Genomic DNA, 19,435 nt, shown 5'->3' with positions numbered 1-19,435 from the left:
AGAAGAGAAAGTTACTCACTTTGCAGTAATTGAAGTTCTTCGAGATGTGTGTGCTCGACTTCCCGCTCTCCTCCCCTCATCTTTGGAGTATTAGTATGATTTCTCCACGGTAGAGAAGGAACTGAAGAGTGTGCAGGACACACGTGCTCAGGAAGATTCCAATGAGACAAGAGATACCAACTGAGTGCGTGCATCCCAACCAGGCACTGCTCCCCCACAAGCTGCAGGCTTACTGAAAACAGCTTAAGAAGTGTTCCCGTCTCCCACACTCAGATACCCAACTCCCAATGGGGTCCAAAGCCCAAATAATCTGTTTTACCCTATATAAAGCTTATAGAGGATAAACTCATGAATTGTTCGCCCTCTATAACGCTGATAGAGAGAGATGCACAGCTGCTCCTCTCCTCAGGTATTAATACATACTCTGGGTTAATTGATAAGTGAAAAGTGATTTTATTAAATACAAAAAGTAGGATTTTTAAGTGGTTCCAAGTAATAACAGCTAGAACAAGGTGAATTACCAAGCAAAATAAAATGAAACACGCAAGTCTAAGCCTAATACAGTAGAAACTAAATGCAGTAAATCTCACCCTCAGAGATGTTTCAGTAAGCTTCTTTGATAGACTAGCCGACTTCTAGTCTGGGTTCAGCAATCACTCACAGCCCTGTAGTTACAGAATTGATTCCTTGAGGAGCTGCTCCATGATTTTTCCAGGGACTGAGGTGAGGCTGACTGACCTGTAGTTCCCGGGATCCTCCTCCTTCCCTTTTTTAAAGATGGGCACTACATTAGCCTTTTTCCAGTCATCCAGGACCTCCCTCAATCGCCATGAGTATTCTAAGATGATGGCCAATGGCTCTGCAATCACATCCACCAACTCCTTTAGCACCCTTGGATGCAGCACATCCGGCCCCATGGACTTGTGCTCATCCAGCTTTTCTAAATAGTCCTGAACCACTTTTCTCCACAGAGAGCTGGTCACCTCCTCCCTACACTGTGCTGCCCAGAGCAGCAGTCTGGGAACTGACCTTGTCTGTGAAGACAGAGGCAAAAAAAAGCATTGAGTACATTAGCTTTTTCCACATCCTGTCACTAGGTTGACTCCCTTGTTCAGTAAAGGGCGCACACTTTCCTGGACCACCTTCTTGTTGCTAACATACCTGAAGAAACCCTTCTTGTCACTCTTACCATCTCTTGCTAGCTGCAACTCCAAGTGTGATTTGGCCTTCCTGATTTCACTCCTGCATGCCTGAGCAATATTTTTATACTCCTCCCTGGTCATTTGTCCAATCTTCCACTTCTTGTAAGCTTCTTTTTTGTGTTTAAGATCAGCAAGGATTTCACTGTTAAGCCAAGCTGGTCACCTGCCATATTTACTGTTCTTTCTACACATCGGGATGATTTGTTCCTGCAACCTCAAGGAGGATTCTTTAAAATACAGTCAGCTCTCCTGGACTCCTTCCCCTTCATGTTATTCTCCCAGGGGATCCTGCCCATCAGTTCCCTGAGGGAGTCCAAGGCTGCTTTTCTGAAGTCCAGGGTCTGTATTCTGCTGCTCTCCTTTCTTCCTTGTGTCAGGATCCTGAACTCGACCATCTCATGGTCACTGCCTCCCAGGTTCCCATCCACTTTTGCTTCCCCTACTAATTCTTCCCTGTTTGTGAGCAGCAGGTCAAGAAGAGCTCTGCCCCTAGTTGGTTCCTCCAGCACTTGCACTAGGAAATTGTCCCCTCCACTTTCCAAAAACTTCCTGGATTGTGTGTGCACCGCTGTAGTGCTCTACCAGCAGATATTGAGGTGATTGAATTCCCCCATGAGAACCAGGGCGTGTGATCTAGTAACTTCAGTTAGTTGCCTGAAGAAAGCCTTGTCCACCTCATCCCCCTGGTCTGGGAGACAAATGAAATGCATACACTCAGCAATGTCATCGGGGAGCGTTTAGGGGATATAAAAATCTGGGCAGCTATTCTATCTGATGCCTTCCTTTGTGGATTTTATGGGTGATCAAGACCAGGGCATGCACTGACCCACAGGGTCACAGTCTAATGTTATAGAAAGATCAGGACATCTCCCACTTAATGCAAAGGAAAGATTGAAAACAGAAAAAGGAAAAATAAGATACTAAAATGAGAAGGGGTTGGAACTCTCCAGCTCCTTCAGTCTTTGGACTTGTGTGGTAGGAGCTGTAGCTGTCGTCAAGGAACCAAGAGATGGGGTAGCTGGCCCAGCACTCCCCATAGTAGGTTTTATTAGGTAGAGAATACAGGCATACTCTGTCATTGATGTTGTGATCTCCTTCCCAGTGAGGACCAGTCTCTCCTAGACACCCTGGTGACCTAAAAGGAGGAGTCTCAGCCTTTCCCTTGGTGTTTGTGGATGACGATTCCAGCTTACCCCAATTTATGGTGGCTCCTCTGAGATCTTCCAGATAAATCTGATATGAACTATGCCTTGGATACAGCAACAACTGGGCATGCTGTCATGTCTGAGTTAACGACTCGAGATTGTCAAAATAACAGGCTCAATTGAAATGATTTAATCTAAGATTATTAATCAGAGGTTAGTACAGCACTATACAGAATACAGAAATAAATAGCTCCATTACTACCCTTTGTCGTCAGATTAAGAGCTGGATCTGTGTCTCTCCTGCATCTGCGCAGTTTTCATTCCCCCAACTGAGTTCCCACATTGACATCATGGTATAGGGTTTCAGACAAAGGAACCTAGCTGCTATGAATATTCTCCCAGAAACATATGTTCTGGTGTCATTTCTGTCCATTCTCAAGTTTACCTGACTCATGGGCGAAGGCATGATTATTTACAGCTGAGAGGACTAACAATTCTTCAAGTTAATATCTTTCAGTGGGTCTTTCTTACCCCACAATCAATCTTCCATGTTGATTTCCCCAACAGAAAACATCTGCTATAACAATAATCTCTTATTAGTGTCCCTAATCTATATCTGCCTATGTTAGCATTTCAGATATATGTTAAGGAGATGGATTCCAAGAATATCAAGAGTTTTACAGACATGAAGCCACCCTAGATTTATTAAATACAGCATAATGAATAAATTCTTGAATAGGGTTACACATTGGTCAAGATCTCTGTTCTGGCCCTTCGAATTCAGACATACTCTTTGTTGAAGAAGACAAAGATTCTAAAGAATAGTTAATATATATATGAATCAAATATACCGAACTAATGGTATAACTATTGAATAACAAGTACTAACACCAGTCCTGTAGGAATGAGGCAGACGTTCGGCTGATAGTTTGGGAAAGTCTCCTTTAACTCAACAGTTTTCCTAAAATAGCAGTTGTTGGAAAAACATCAATTGTGCATGTGCGAACTCCAAAGATATATTAACAAAAAAGAAAGGGGAAAAAAGGGAAAAGAAAAACAATGTGTGTTTTGAGCTGATTCCATAGCCTGGCCTGAGGGTTAAATACCCTTCTTCTAAGAGCTATCATCCTCAAAAGGAAAAGGAATCTCAGCACACACACAAAAAAAGGGTTGCAGGAATTTTTAAAAGATAAAATACTCACTGGGTCGTGCATCCATCACAATCCTTAGTAATAAGTGTGTGTATCTCATGACACATCTCACGTCTTTCCTTTACAAACAAGAGAAGGTGGGAACTCCACGATCCTTAAAATCTAACTAGGGAAAAGGTCACACAAATTGTGTCCTTCAATTGTTTTCCCCTCTACAGACATTTACTTTAGCACTTATCCATATGAATTCCATTTGAGATACAAATAATTAAATTCTCTATGGAGTTTGTATTCTCAGTTCCATTACTTCATTAACATATTTCCCCACCCCAAGCTTTGGAATAAGGTTTGATGTCAGAACTCCTCTGTCCAAGGGGGATAAATTATCCCAAATAAACTTTTCAGCATTAACCACCATTGCCTATATTAGTAATAAAAACATATACTTCAGTTTACCAATAAAATTCAGTCTAGCTCATCATTAGCATCTTATTCTTTAACCAATAAATTCATGTTTAATTTCTTTTTCATTGGTATCTATGACACAACTAAAGATTGCAAAAATCTTATAACTGGCTCTGTGGACATGAGGAAAGTGGTGGATGTGATATACGGTCTCCGACAGTATTCTTGCCAGTAAGTTTAAAAAGTATGGATTGGATGAATGGACTATAAGGTGGGTAGAAAGCTTGCTAGATCGTCGGGCTCAACGGGTAGTGATCAATGGCTCCATGTCTAGTTGGCAGCTAGTATCAAGCAAAGTGCCCCATAGGTCAGTCCTGGGGCTGGTTTTGTTCAACATCTTCATTAATGATCTGGATGATGGGATGGCACCAGTAGCAAGTTCGCGGATGACACTAAGCTGGGAGGAGAGGTAGATATGCTGGAGGGTAGGGATAGGGTCCAGAGTAACCTAGACAAATTGGAGGATTGGACCAAAAGAAATCTGAAGTAGTTCAGCATGGACAAGTGCAGAGTCCTGCACTTAGGACGGAAGACTCCTATGCACTGCTACAGGCTGGGGACTGACTCTTTGGGTGTCACAGAATTTATCATTAAATATATTTTAAGTAAGAAAACGGTACAAAAAATAACCGATGTTCAGCACAATCCATGGCAGTGTGAGAAAAATGGGAATGAGGGAATCTGTGCCCAAAGGGGAACTTGGTGACTCTAACTATCACTTGACAGTGGGAGGAAGAGTAGCAGTGAGATGCTCCAGGGTTGTTTAGACAAGGAAAACTGATGGAGCACTGGTAAAGTTCTGAGTAAACCTGCTAGACACCCCCAACTACCATACACAGGCGATGTCTTTACTGCAGAAAGAAGTTGTGGTTTTACATTAAGCTAGCTAAGGCCATGGAAAATCTGAGTGGAGATGAGGGCCAGGTAATTTTATCTTGATGGAGCTAGTTTAGGTCACCCCTGTCCCCCAGAGGTAATAGGGAGACACGTTCCCATGACTCATAGAATAAAGGAGTTGACAGAAAGGAACAGAGGATTAATCCCAAAGAATGGTGAGCTGCAAAAGAGAAAAATGGGAAACCCACCTAGTTCAAAGAGCTTTTAAGAGGGAATTAGCAAAAACTAGTGAAGAAAAAACAAACAAACCCTGTGGTCAGCCCTTGATAAAGTTCTTGTGGTGTTTATTTCCCTTGCAAATTCTCTGATGAGAAGGAAGGGCAGGGTTCTGAGATAAGCTTTCCCACACTCAGAGCATCTACAGTGTCTCTAGGCTGTGTGGACCCTCTGTGTGGACCCCCGTCTGAGCTCCGAGCAAAGTTTTTCCCGCACTCACAGCACTCAGAGGGTCTCTCTCCTGTGTGGATCCTCTGATGTGAAATGAGATCTGAGCTCTGAGTGAAGTTTTTCCTGCCCTCGCAACATTCAAAGGGGCTCTCTTCCATGTGGCTTTGCTGATGTTTCCTAAGCTTTGAGCTCTCAATGAATTTTTTCCCACACTCACAGCACCCATAAGGTCTCTCCCCTGTGTGGATTCTCTGATGTTTAATAAGGTCAGAGCGTCTACTGAAGGTTTTCCCACACTCACTGCATGGGTTATTTCTCTCTGCTGTGTGGATTTTGTGCTGGGCTATGGTTTCCTCAAGGTACTCATGAGGTCCCTAATAATTAATGGAGCTATTTGTTTTCTCCATTGGCTTGTTTCCCTGCTTCCTCTCTGGCCTGTGCTGACTCTCACGACCTTCTCTCTGCTCATGACTCCTGGACACGTCCTCCTGAGATATTTGCGGCAATGCCCTGTGTGGTTCCACTTGCTCAGCATCTTCCTGTGGAGGTTTCTTCTCCTCATTCTCACTCACCATCGCATCACCTCCTGGGATAGAGAGAGATGACTCAGAAACAGGGGATAGCAAACCAAAAGACATGCTGGAGAGATGGGAATTAATCAGGAACTGAATTTCCCCAAAGTCTTTCCCACAGTGGTGAGGGAGATCAAGTCTTCCTGTAAATCCCATCCAAACACTACGGGGGAAGGGATGTCAAGGAGGGAGCTACTGCCAGATGTCACTCAGGATGGGTCGGAAGCCATGAGCGACATGTGCCCTGAGGATACAAACCTGCTGGGGACAATCCTGAACTCGGAGAACTCACAAGGTCTCTGGTCGGGAATCTAAGCATTGTCCTTCAGACACGGACAGGTTTTGAATTAGTTCAGTGATTTCTCACCTATGCAGGCACCTTTCACAATCTCTCTTTCCTCTGAATCATGGCGATCTGGGACCCCTGGCTCATCCTCTTGTTTCAGATGGGAGATCGCATCAGGTTTGAAAAGTGAAAACTCTGCAGAGGGAAAGAAAATCTGGTGCGTTCGTAGGAGATTTGTCATACATCAAAATTCTATTATTTTTACCCCAGCCCATTCAGAAGTTGCAATATGCTGAGGTGAGCTCCCTAGATCAGGGTGACCAAACTGAGTCTGAAAAGGAGCCAGAATTTACCAAAGAGTCACCGTAATACATCAGCAGCCCCCATAAGCTCCCCCAACCTCCGCTCCCAGCATCTCCCGCCCATTGGCAGCCCTGCCTGTGATGGGTTGGATCACAGAAACCCCCTTGGGGCTGCCAACTGTTGTGCCAAAACTACGTCTGCCCCTGCTTTCCCGAGATTCCAGCACCCTGTATAGTTGAGCCAGACACACCAGTTTGCTCCAGCACAGACCCAGGGTCTGAATCATGTTCCCCAAAGCTGCAGACTTAACTGAAAGCAACTTAAGAAGTGTTCCTGTCTTTAACACTCAGATGCCGAACTCCCAGTGGGGTCCAAACCCCAAATAAATCCGTAAACTCATAAATTGTTTGCCCTCTACAACCCTGCTAGAGAGATATGCACAGCTGTTTGCCCTCCCAAGTACTGGGTTAATTAATAAGTAACAAGTGATTTTATTAAATACAGAGAGTAGGATTTAAGTGGTTTCAAGTAATAACAGACAGAACGAAGTGAATTACTAAGTAAAATAAAATTAAACATGCAAGTCTGAGTCTAAGACAGTAAGAATCATAGACGATTAGGGTTGGAAGGGACCTCAGGAGATCATCTAGTCCAACCCCCTGCTGAAAGCAGGACCAACCCCAACTAAATCATCCCAGCCAGGGCTTTGTCAAGCCTGATCTTAAAAACTTCTCAGGAAGGAGATTCCACCACCTCCCTAGGAGAGAGCCCAGTTGCCTGCCACTTTTCCCCTTCTTTCTCCAGCTTAGCCCATTGCTCTGCTTCCCCGCGGAGAGGAGGGGCCAGGGGATTCTCTTTCCTTGCACTTGTTTGTTGCCATGTGGAAATGTCCTGACCAGGGGAGTGACTTTGTCTCTTTGGATTCTGCATTGATCTTGGTCGGCTTCAGTGTGTCCTTTAATGACCCATTCGGTGCACCCAGCCAGTTACCTGACAGAAACAACTCAAATCTCTGGTCCTGCCCCAAGAGCAGATCAATCTTTTTTTCACCCCAGGTAGCAATGCAAAAGACACAGGGAAACTGAGGCAGGCACCAGCATCATAAAACTATTACCACAATTCCCCCTGGGTCACACCTGCCTAGCTGACCATCGAGATAAGACAAGCAGGCGTGAAGATTGTTATTTTAAAATCCTTTTTTCTTTTACCCTTGATTCCTACTGCAAAATAGACATGACTTTGGCGTGAAGAAAGCTGTTTTGTGACCGTACACAAATGATCGCAGACTGACGAAGGTGTCTGCACTCAGCCTGGCCTGCTGGGTAAGCATGGTGCATCTCTGGGGTATTGTAGCCCAGGACCTCGTCTAGGAGCAGGAGAATTGCAGAATTTTGCTCCAGGAGAGAGAAAGGGACAAGGCCTGATTGGGGTGGGGGACTCAACGAGCTGAGGATGGGGACGGAGATTCAGCTAGCCCTGTCACTCACTAATACACCCACGCCCCTTCCTCCCAGCCCTCTCCACCTCCTGGGACCCCAGACGCACTCACTCCTTATATTGGCTCCTCCTTTCCCATGTCTTGCAGCCCTGCTCACTACCAGTCATCTCAAATTTTCTGCTCCCCACCACAGGCACAGACTTCTATTTTTCCCGGTGGGTGCTCCACCCCAAGCCCTCCCCCACCCACTTCTCCTGAGGCCCTGCTCTCACCTCGCCTCTTCCCACCTTGCTCCCCTCCCTCCCCTAGTCCCTCCACACCCACCCTTCTCTTGGTCCTCTCAGCCCCCACCCCCAAGGTCCCCCTGCCCACCACTGGCTCCTCTCCACCTGCTGCTGAGCGCCTCCCACCAGCTGCCGAAAAGCTAATCAGCAGCTAGCCCTAGGGCCGCCCAACAGCTGTGGCTGGCATGTGCAGAGCACCCCCTATTTTTTTTTCCATGGGTGCTTGAGCTCCAGAGCACCTATGCAGTCGGCACCTATGTCCCCAACCATTTTGCATTCCTCTTCCCCAAGCAGTCCTTGGTCCCACCTCCCAGAAGCTCCTGCCAAAAAGTATCCCTTCCCTCCTGCACTGCTAGCACCCCCATTTCCTGGAGCACCCACCCTGCCTATACTTCCATCACCACCAGCACACCGTGGCCTCCCCCCGTGCCCTGCACCACCAAGTGCAATTCAAACCAGAGACTGGGAAGCACAAACGCTGAAACAAGCATTAAAAATAAAACATTACTAGAAACTCATATTCTTGCTAAGGTCTTAGCAATAAAAACCTGATCTTGTCTTCGCTGTCAGTACGCTGCTCTGTCCGAACCCCGCTGTGTCAACAGGGAACTGTACGGGGTGGGGAGCTGAAATGGAGTCCATTTTAGCCCAGTGGAGTCCAGGGGTGACAAAACCATTTCTCTGAAATACAGCTGAGGGCTCCAGCAATAGGAGGGAGGTTATGCAGAGTTCCTTTATGAGTCCCTCATAGCTTATGTGTTCACATGTAGCCATAAAAGCCTGTATTCAAAGCCGGTCGGAAGGCCATAAAGCATGCAGATGTTAACGCAGTATCCTGCTGATTCCCGCATGAATTTTGCCCCAGTCCCAGGAGCTGCAAACTTTTCCCGTATCAGACACTCAAGATAGAGAGTCACATTTCCAGGAAGGGTTATTTTCCAGGGTGTCCTCAGTAGCAGAACAACCCACTTCCCTTACAGATGTGATGTTGAGTCAGCATAAATTAGCATACTTTGATGGCATACATGGTCGGCTTGCCACCAAAGGCATGGAATAAAATCTCTCCTTGCCATTCAGGAACCACGAGAACTGTTGCATCCTCCCAAACGTGGAATGCCTGAAAAGACAGAGAAGGCCTATGGAGTAGGTCCTGGCCATGTCGCTTCCCCCAGAGACCAAAATGTTCTGTAATTTTTAAGTTACCATTTTCTGTATGGATTTTTCACTGTGATTAATGCAGTAGTGGCCATGGAGCTTCTGGGATCTGCAGCATTCCTCTCACAATATATTGAAGGCCAGTTCAGAAAATATCCATTTTTTCTTTCAGATTCCACCAGTATTTTTTTTCTGAGCTTTTTCATTGAGCCCTGTAATAGTCTTGGCCTTCACAACATCCTCAGGCAAGGAGTTCCACAGGTTGACTGGGCGTCGTGTGAAGAAATATTTCCTTTTGTTTGTTTTGAACCTGCTGCCTATCCATTTCATTCGGTGACCCCCAGTTCTCGTGTTATGAGAGGAGTAAACACTTCCTTATTTATTTCCTCCAAACCCATCATGATTTTATTGACTTCTATCATATCCCCCATTAGTCACCTCTTTTCCCAGCTGAAAATTCCTGGTCTTTTTAATCTCTCCTCATACAGAAGCTGTTTCATGTCCCTTATCATTTTGTTGCCCTTTTCTGTATCTTTTTCTTTTCCAATATCTCTTTTTTGAGATGGGGCGACCACATCTGCACACAGTATTCAAGACATGGGCACACCCTGGCTTTATACAGAGGCAATATGATATTTTATGTCTTACTATCTATCCCTTTCCTAATGATTCCCAACAATTGTATCACCGTTCCTGGAACAGGAACATTGGTTGAGGAAGGAAGTCAGAGTGCAGCAAAAAGACCTGTCTGAGTGGCTGCTTTCATTAATTGTCACAAGGGGGCAGGCTCCTGCTGCACCCCCCACTATGGCCCAAGTCCCCTCCATGGTACCATGCAATGCATCCCAGAAAGACTTTGGCCAACATCATGGCTGGGTGGCCCATGTAACCAGGGCTTAAAAGTAGCTGGACAGGACAAATCTGCCTCTTGCATTAATTCCATGGCAACCTCTTGCCTCCTTCTGGACCGGTAAGGCTGCTGTCATATGCGCCATGATCCTGGAGGGTCAAGCCAAGCTGCTCAGAAAGCTCCAGAAATGTAATTTTCTTCATGCAAAAGTTCTGCACCCATTGCTGTTCACCCCAAGTCTGCATGACGATGTGATCCCACCAACATGCTCCAGGAGCGCCGGAGGGAGAGGACATCAGCAGCTACACCGAGAGCCATGGGGAGCAGCAGCCAATTTGAGCATCTCATGTCCATATCATCCTCCTCCTCCTTCACCATCATTAGCTCTATCAGGTGTGGTCAGTGGGTCAGAAAATTCTGCCAGAATGTCCACCAGCATTTCCCAGAAGCTCTGCCCATTTTGTGAGACAGGAGCATTTCTCTTGCATTCTTCAGGAGTTCCTCTTGGAGCTTTGCCTAGGTGTGAAGAATCACAGCAAAAAATTTTTAAAAGCAAAATCTCCAGCGTAGGCACAGTTCATTAACTTCTGTAATACAGAGTTAAGGTTGCCAAGTGCTGCTGTGCCAGAAAGTGGACGGTCACTAAACTTACAGCTCTGAAAACCAGAGAATGAAGCGTGAAAGTTCATACCACACCTGCAACAAAACCTTAACTCTACCCCTCCCGCTAGCCCCGGAGCTGGCATTAGCCACTGACTATGGTGCAGTAAGGGTGGTGCAAAGGTGAATGAACTACCAAGCAAATGGGGAATTCTCCTTCTCCTGGAGTCTTCAAGTCAAGACTGGATGCCCTTCTGGAAGAGGATTTCGTCAAACACCAGATATTCAGAGCAATACGGCAGTAACTGGATGAAATTCAACGGTCTGTGTGATACAGAAGATCAGACTAGATGACCTAATAATCCCTTCTGGCCTTAAAATCTATGAATTTACAATAGATAGGAGGAAGGACTAAGAAAATGCCATTGTTTGTGTTGAGTTCACAGATGGTAACACCAGTATTTATCTGCATGCCCTCCAGCTGTAGCTGTGATTCGAGGATGGAGTGATTAGTTGGAGGAGTTTGGTAGAGCTGTCACTGTGATATAAAGAGAGGTGCACGTGAACCTTGAAGAAGCAAGCAAGCCTCATTTCAGTGCTGAGTGTTGAAGGTTGCAACAATAAATTTGCATGGAGTGGGTACTTTCCATAAGCATGGTCAGCACTATAGTAGCATATGAACTTACTAGTCTCCAGGGCTTAGAGAGGGGTAAGTGAAGGTAATGACTCAGAGGGAATCCTCAGGAGGCGGGCAAATCCGTGTTCATAGTCTAAAAGTTTGTGATGGTTAATGTGGTGTAGGCTCAATCTCTGAGTGCAGGCCAGGGATTGGAAGATTTGCTACGCCAGACCTAAATCAAAGTTTTCCCTTAGCAAAGAGAAGTTGTTAGACTTTGTGCTGTACTGCTCCTGTTCCCAGAGTGTTCTGTAGCAGGGGAGGGCAGAGGGCTAGTGTGCGTGTCACTGGCATGTTGGGGTGATGCTGAAACAGGGCAGAGCAGAACAGAAGTTGCATTGTGGGTGTGACATGAATCTTAACCCTGCAATTTCCCCTTCTAAAAACCGAGGGGACATTCTCATAGTTCTCCTGCATGATGTCTCTGCAGAGGGCTCTCTGAGTAGGGTCCAGCAGAGCAGAAAACATTAAGAATATTCCCATTTTGTCACAGGTGACATGAACCTTAACTGCATTTCTGCTTCTGAGAACTGAGGGGATGGGAATCCTTACCCAGCGAGGTTACAGTCTGATGATTCTCCTGCATGACGTCTCTGCAGAGGGCTCTCTGAGCAGGGTCCAGCAGAGCCCACTCTTCCTTGGTGAAATACACAGCCACCTCCTCGAAGGTCACCGGCCCCTGAAAGAACAAGGATCCCCCACTCACAATCCCACTCACTATTCATGGAGTAGCAAATGGATACACAGTCAGCACCCACCCACAACCTACTCAGAGCACCCAGGAAGTATTAGCATGTGGGGAAATAGAGAGAGCCCCTCGTCCTTCCCAGCAGATAGAGGGAGCAAGGTCTTAACTTTCATCAGACACGGACTTACCAGAGGCTGATACAAGAGACGGAGCCCCCAGCAGGGTCCAGGCAGGTTCTCTGATAGGAAGCCCAACACCCAGCAGCTGGATGTCAGGGGATGGGGCATCTTCCCTAAGCCCCTCTGCTGGGTGTCCCCTTCATATGTCATAACTACCTCTGGTTAATGGGTTCGCCCTCCAGCACTGAGAGCCTAGGAAGTTTTCCCAGCCTAGGCTGGTTTGTTCTCTCTTCCACAAATAGGGGAATTTTCACACCCAACCCCCATGGCTCTATTCCTAGAATCTAGACCCCAGATCTACCAAGTCCCAGCAGGTTCATCACACTTTTTCCCCCTTCCTTTCTCCACCCCGTGCACTGTCTACACCCTCCCACCCTTAGATCAAACTCCCCCTTCCTGTGTATTCACTGTCCCTCTGGCTCCTGCAGAAACCCCCCAGCAATTTCCTCAGCATCCCTACCTGAGCCAGCTCTGCTGCACCCATTTCTCTTCCCCGGGCAGGCTGAGAGAATCTAGAATGACCCGGGGATGTTATTCTGCAGCCTGTCAGGGGGAAAAGGGTTATTGGGGGGAGGGATTTCAGAATAGACTTTAGGTCATTTCACATCACGAGTCTCATTGGTGCTCTCTCTGCAGAGACGTTTTCCACTCTTATGGTGGGAAAGTGCTCTGTCATTGTGCAGTGCAGAACAATCCCCTCCCACCAGGACCTAACCCACTGAGACCCTTTAAACCTGACATTCCCCAGGACGGCACATTCCCCCAGCAGAGGGGGAACTACGCAGAGCTACGGACCAGGCAAAATCTGAGCAGTGCTGAGACGGGAACTGGATCTGAGCAGGTTTCAGAGCCCGTGGCCTCTCTCCTCACTTATTTCTCCTCCGTTTCTCTCTCCCCTTCTGGCTCAGAGACTTGGTTATTGTCTGTTCCTGGCGGCCTTTCCTATCCTGCAAGAGCTAATGCCATTTCAGCTCGACACTCTGCCTCGTCGCCATTTCTCCTAAACACGGGTGGCATTTCAGTCTCTCTGGTTGTGATACAGACCACAACAGTGAAAGCCCCTTCATTTTCCATTTAAATGGATTTTTCTTGAAAAATAAAGCATTATTCAGTTTTTTTTTCTGATCTTCAGCCTACTTTTTTATCATTCAAATATACAAAAAATGACTTGTTTTGTTAGGACAATACAATCCATTACGTGAGATTGATGCATTACGAGAATACATTAACCTGTGTGTATATGCAACCCTGCCTGTTGAAGAAAGGCTCTGTATTACTCTAGAAGATACACACCGCAAAGAAACAGGCACGCATGCAAGCACTGACGTGCGTCTGAACGTACCGATGAATCTATGTGCCCATCACGTGCACATTTCAAGCTGTTAGCAGATAATGGTTCAACAATCTGAATAGGTTTCCAAACACAAGGAAGTATTTGAAAGCTTTAAAAAACTAAAACCAGGAGAAAAGGATTAACTTGAGTGTACGCACTGCAAATGGAGCAGTTCGGTCATTAAATGTAAATATTTATAGGCTAACAGTTGAAAGTTTTATTTGGGGATTAGGCCTTGTGTTTTGAGTTCTGTTTTAGTTCTGCGGCAAAACACACTGATGAACGAAATTCAAAGGATCAATCTACTGAATGCTTCCCCCTCCCGAACCCCTTTCTTTCCATCCACCAAAATAAACCCCAATATTTACCCAGAAAAATGAATAGTTTTTTTGCATTCATTTTCACCTGTTTTTGTTGTTGGGGTAATAAACACTGATCAATTCCCCAGAATATTTAAATCAAGTAGAAACTGAAAACGAAGGGCCCTACGACTATCGCAGCTGGGATTCTGAATGATTATGAATGTGGCTTGCACCGAAATCAATATTTCCCAGATTTGAGCCATATCTGCTCTAGCCACTAGCTGCTCAATTCAGACTTTTATACACAATGTAACACTCTCTTCCCACTCATAAGCAATAGGGATACAAAATCATGAAGGATCTAGTGCAGCGTTTCTCAGCTGGTGGGCTGCAACACTCAGGGGTTCATGACAGGCAGCCAGATGGGCCGTGAGATACTGACAGATTTACTATGACCTTAAGCAAAGAAAATCTCACTCCCCCACTTTCTGTACTTTTAGCCCTCACACATGGAAGTTATATAGGATCGGGCTTGATATGTGTTTTATTCTCATGTCATAGTAAATGTCAGGGGATCCCAAAGGGGAAGGGGGAGGATTTCAAATAAGGGGTCACCAATGTGAAAAGGGTGCAAGACACCAACATGAGCTACAGCAGCGCCATCTTTGTTCCAAATGAGCATTCAAAGCCAGTCTGTATGCAGCAAACCAGCCTGTGATAGGGCCTTCAGTGGCCGGGCGGCCTAGTGGCTAGATCACTGGTCAGAGGGGGTGCAGAGGGACCTGGGCCCTCTCTGTCCTCCAGGTCCCAGCCCAGGGCCCTGTGTAGTTGAACCCCTAAACAGGGGAGACAGGTGTCCCTCCCAGCAGAGGGGGTCAAGGTCTGTTTTCCTGGGCTACTTCCTACTATAGTCTCCACTGGCTAGCACGTCGCTGATCCGTCCCTTCAGGCAGGCAAACAGAGCTCCTGCCTCCTCCACTGAGCCAGGCTCCCTTCTTTTCTCCCCCTCCAGGCCTGGCATTGACGGCTGGGACAGCAGGGCCGGGCTAGCTGAACCCACAGGTTTTCTTTAACCCCTGCTGTGCTAGGGGGCAGTTTCTCTGCTCCGTCACACAGCCCCATTGCTCAGCCAGAGTTAGTCCATACAAGGTACATCTGGGCTCCACCCCTCCTCGCTCCTGAGACTCTGCTGCCCACATCTGACCATTTTCAGTCACTCATGGAAGCTTTCAGACTCCTCAGGGTCTGGATATTTTGTCCTTGTTTCATCCTATTTCAACCATTCGGGTTGTTATTCCTTTCCCCAAAGGAAAACACAACCGAGATCTGGATTTGCTCTGAATCCCCATCAGACGTTACAGCAGGAGCGAATCAGTCTTGGGGCTCACCCTGCTTTGCATCGTGCAGCTGGAAGCTGTGGAACGTCGGGACTGGAGGCCATGATGCCATGTGGCTAACCTGTTTATTGGTCTGAAATGTCCCCATGGCCCGTCAGAGACAGAGACGTATCTGTGTCGCTCCCCAGCTCCATTCGCAGCATCTCTGGGGGAAGGAGAGGATGGGAGAGGTGAGAATTCAGGTCCTCGCATTCATGAGCAGCTTCCTCTTGGTTATTAATGTATCCACTGTTAACTATGAGATAGTGACGCAGGCCGAGGCCGATGATGCAGCCGCTGCAGACAGAGGCAGCCCCACAGAGCTACTCCCATGGGGAAGGGTGACTCATGGAGCTGGGGCTGAGAGACAGTGCGTGGGATCAGTGACATCACTAGAGTTCCCGACTCCACCCAGGGTGGGGGGGTCTCTCTAACCAGAGGAGACGCCACCCCCGGACTCCCATTCACCTTTGAATCCCAGCAGCACCTCCTGCAGGTGGGAACTTTTCAGAGAGAAATCTCTGAGTCTCTCCTCCAGCTCCACATACTCCGGATCCGGCTTCCGAAATCTCCCGTCCTCCTTGCTAGGGAAAGAAGGAAGGGTGAGAAATGGGCCCAGTCCCCAATCCCTGAGCCAAGCAACCCTTAAATTCCAGCAAACCTGGATCTGAGCTTTGTAGCCTGACACAGTCACTCTCATGGTGAGTCGCCTGCCCTCAGCCCTGTACTCACCATGGGCCCAGAGAGATGGGACCCCGGGAAACGTTGGGGCAAGGAACAGAGACAGGTTCAGGAACTTTCTCTGGGACGCTCTGGTTCTGTGGGGAGCAGAGCCACCACCCACACTGGGATAGTCCAGCAACAAGGGGCACCAACACTGGGATTACGTGGAAAGGGAGGAGACACAGACCAAAGAGTGGGTGTGTCCCACATGCTCAGTGTGGACACAGACAGAGCCCAGATATTTCCCTTACTTTCCCACCCTCCTTTCTCTATTTAACTCTTGCTTCCTTATTCTTTGGTCTCTCCTCTATTTTTATTTTCCTACAGCAACCCCCTATACCCACCCTTCAAAGGCTTCACTCCTGCCCCCTCCCCTTCCACATACTCAAGTGATCAGCCGGGGAATATTGAATGTTGATATTAAAGTATTTCAGATGACACTCCAAAGAGACGGACAGAGGACAAGGGCATTCACACCTCCCAGAGCCGCTGTTTCAGGTTGTGTGCACAATCCGAAAGGCAACACTGTCTCCGTGTCCATTTGGGAGGGTTTCTTCGTAACCAGGAGAGCTAGAAAAGTACTTTTAAAACAATGCAAACTGAGATTCTGCCCACTCTGGATACGTGATGCGGCCACGTAAAAACGCCAGACAGGCTGGGTCTGGCCCAGGAGCCATAGGGCTGATAGCCCTGGTGTGACCTTACCCCCAGTGCTCCCAGCACCCTAGAGTGGGAGAGAAAGAGGCAGCAGTCAGAGGACATGTCCCAGGCTGGTGAAGCCTCCTGCTCTGCAGGGGAATCACCACTGGAGTCTCTGGTATTTAGGGAATTTCAGACACTCATGTGCCATCTCCCCCTCCCTACCAGCAGTTGCTCTCAGCAGCCCCAACAATCCCTGGGAGGTGGCCACAGGGGAAAGTTTCTCCCCAGGCACTTTACAGGAAGGAAATATTTATCTGTCTTGCAAGTCAAATTCCCCCAGCGCTGAGAGCCCCACAAGCCCCCTGATGTGAGTAGGGCCTTAGGCTGGCTCGAGATTTCTGCATGGAGGAGGGGATTTCACCCTCCAAGTGCAAATGCAGGCAGACATTTACAGGAGAGAAGAGAAAATCCTGGAGCTGCAGTCCCATCCCTGGTGCTGCCACAGATTTACTATGTGATTTGGACAGGACTCTGCCCCTCCTTCTGCCTCACTTTCCCCATTTATTCCATAGGGATAACGCCCCTGACCCTGCTTTGTACACTGCTTTGAGGTCTAGAGCGGAGAAGTGGGTCTACACTTACTACACAATGTGTTGCCTGGGCCACAGGGACGGGGTGGCAGGGCAGCAGCAGCCTGGACCCCTATGCTGGACCTCTACTGCTATCCAGCTGCCCTGCCCAGACTCCTGCCACGTGGCTGCCCCGGGGGACCAGCCGGCTGCCCCAACCACAGACCCTCACCATGGGTGGTGGGCCAGCTGCCTGCCCTAGAACCCTGTTGCGGGGCTGCCCTGTGGCCATCCAGCACCTCCGGACCCTGCCACACACGGTGAGCCAGCTGCCCGAGACCCGGAGCTTGTGGGACAGGCTGATTGCCCTGTAGCTAGCGTGGCCAGCCAGCTTTCGCAGACCTCTGGCCCCGTGGGGCCGGCAGGAAGCCCTGACCCCAGACTCCTGCCATGTGCTGGAGCACCCACAGGGAAAAATTGGCCCCCATGCCCTAGCTCACCTCCACTCCGCCTCCTCCCCTGACTGGGCCACCACACCTTGCTTCTCCCCACTTCCTCCCAGTTTCGTGCGGCAAGTCTGGGAGGGAGGAGGAGGAATGTGGCGGTGCTTGGGGAAGAGGTGGGGCCAGGGCGGAGATTTGGGGAAGGATCCAGTATGGGCAGGGAGGGGTAGAGTCAGGGCAGGGGGCATGAACACTCACTGGCACCAACAAAGGTTGGTACCTGTGGCAGAGCAGCCCAGACTCCTCTGCACCAGGCAGACGGGAACCCGGCGGGACCCGGCCCACGGGCTGCCCTTTAGCACACAGCTGTGCTGGGCTCCAGCTGTGCTAATTGGGCTGCATGCAGCCCACAGGTTGAGAACCCCTGGCCCATAGGAACGGTACATATGATCATTGCAATAACAGCCTGACCTGCAGGGGTTGGCTCAGCGGCTGCTGCCCCTTCTCTCCTCCCCTCTCGCTGAGCAGGGAAATCTCCCACGACAGATTGCAGACGCCCTCATCCCTTCTCTGGACAATGGCTCTCTCTAGCTCCTCCAGCCGGGACAGCAGCCGCTGCTTCTGCTCCTCCAGAAATCCTCGCAGCTCCTGCCACTCCCCGATGATCTTCTGCCTCTTGGCTTCCATCTGTTTCTGCAATCACAGCGACAGGGCGGCTCGGTAACAGCGGAGAACCATAAATGCACCTCCCGGCGGGTGGGGGAGTTATTTACCAGAGCACAGGATCTCTTGCACTGAGGGATGGGAAGGTTATTTACCCCAGGGAGGGAGGAGGGATCAGGGTAGGGGTGAGCTGTACATCACAAACAGGAGGACCTGTTTCCCCCCAAACCTCATCAACTTGCACTGTGCCAAACTCTCCATCTCTGCAGCCCACATTTTATCTCCTTCCTCCCCGTCGCCCCCCCCCCCCGGGTGCTTAAAGGATCCCCAGTCACTGTAACATGCAGAAGCCCGTGGGCAGGCAGACTGATTAACACACAGACTGACCCTCTCCTGCCCAGCAGCCTCCTGCACCCTGAGGGCATCATGTCACCCACGTGTCAGACCCTGCCCTCTCCCTGGGCTCCAGTGGGGATGGGTCCCTGGCTGAGGCTGGCCGGCTGGGCCCTGCATTCACCGTCACTCAGGGCACTGTGATCCCAGGCAAACCTGAGGGGCACGGGGCTCTGGGCACCTACCAGCAGCTCCTGGCTTTGCTGCTGCTCCTCGGCTTTGGCTGCTTCTCTCTCTTTTCTCAGATGGGCCAGATGCTCTCGTGGGGGCTCCTGGAAGAAGCAGGGGAGGGGGTTAGAAACTGCTGCAAACGACCTCCCAACTGCTAGATTTCAAGGCCCGTCCTGCCCTGCAGATGCCCGAGCAGAGTTCCTGGGATGCCCTTGGACTTTTTTTCCCCAGGCCTAGTTCACCCTTAGCCAGGAAACTCTGAGGGGCTGGTGAAACGGGGACCAGGTTTCTCTGGGAAAACACAGGACCTCTTGGAGAAGTGACAGGGGTGCAGCCCAACCCCCCAGCTCCCAATGTCCCCACCACCTCCCAAGCAACCAACTTTCGGCATTGCCCCCAACTTCCGCCCTCCAACCATCCCCCAGCCCCGCCCACACTCCAGTGCTGGATCTGAACACAGACCCACCCCAAACAAATAGCCCCTACTCCCAGATCTGCCCCCCCACAATGACACCCCCCCAAAGTCCCAGCTCCAAACCACC

At 48.8% G+C, this 19,435-nt stretch overlaps 1 long non-coding RNA gene across 1 annotated transcript in view; it reads right to left on the bottom strand.

Annotated features, from left to right (window-relative positions):
- The window catches only part of LOC115642672, a 34,505-nt gene extending 15,328 nt beyond the window's left edge, over positions 1-19,177 (bottom strand). Inside the window, exon 1 of the long non-coding RNA XR_003998229.1 lies at positions 18,908-19,177. This is a non-coding gene — a long non-coding RNA (uncharacterized LOC115642672). The remainder of the gene's footprint in view (positions 1-18,907) is intronic.
- Positions 19,178-19,435: the final 258 nt, after the last annotated feature.

The sequence above is a fragment of the Gopherus evgoodei genome, unplaced genomic scaffold (genome assembly GCF_007399415.2).
Source record: "Gopherus evgoodei ecotype Sinaloan lineage unplaced genomic scaffold, rGopEvg1_v1.p scaffold_43_arrow_ctg1, whole genome shotgun sequence".
In the NCBI taxonomy this organism is placed as follows: Eukaryota; Metazoa; Chordata; order Testudines; family Testudinidae; genus Gopherus; species Gopherus evgoodei.
The sequence above is the reverse complement of the archived record's forward strand: the minus strand, read 5'-3'. Positions and strand labels throughout refer to the sequence as shown.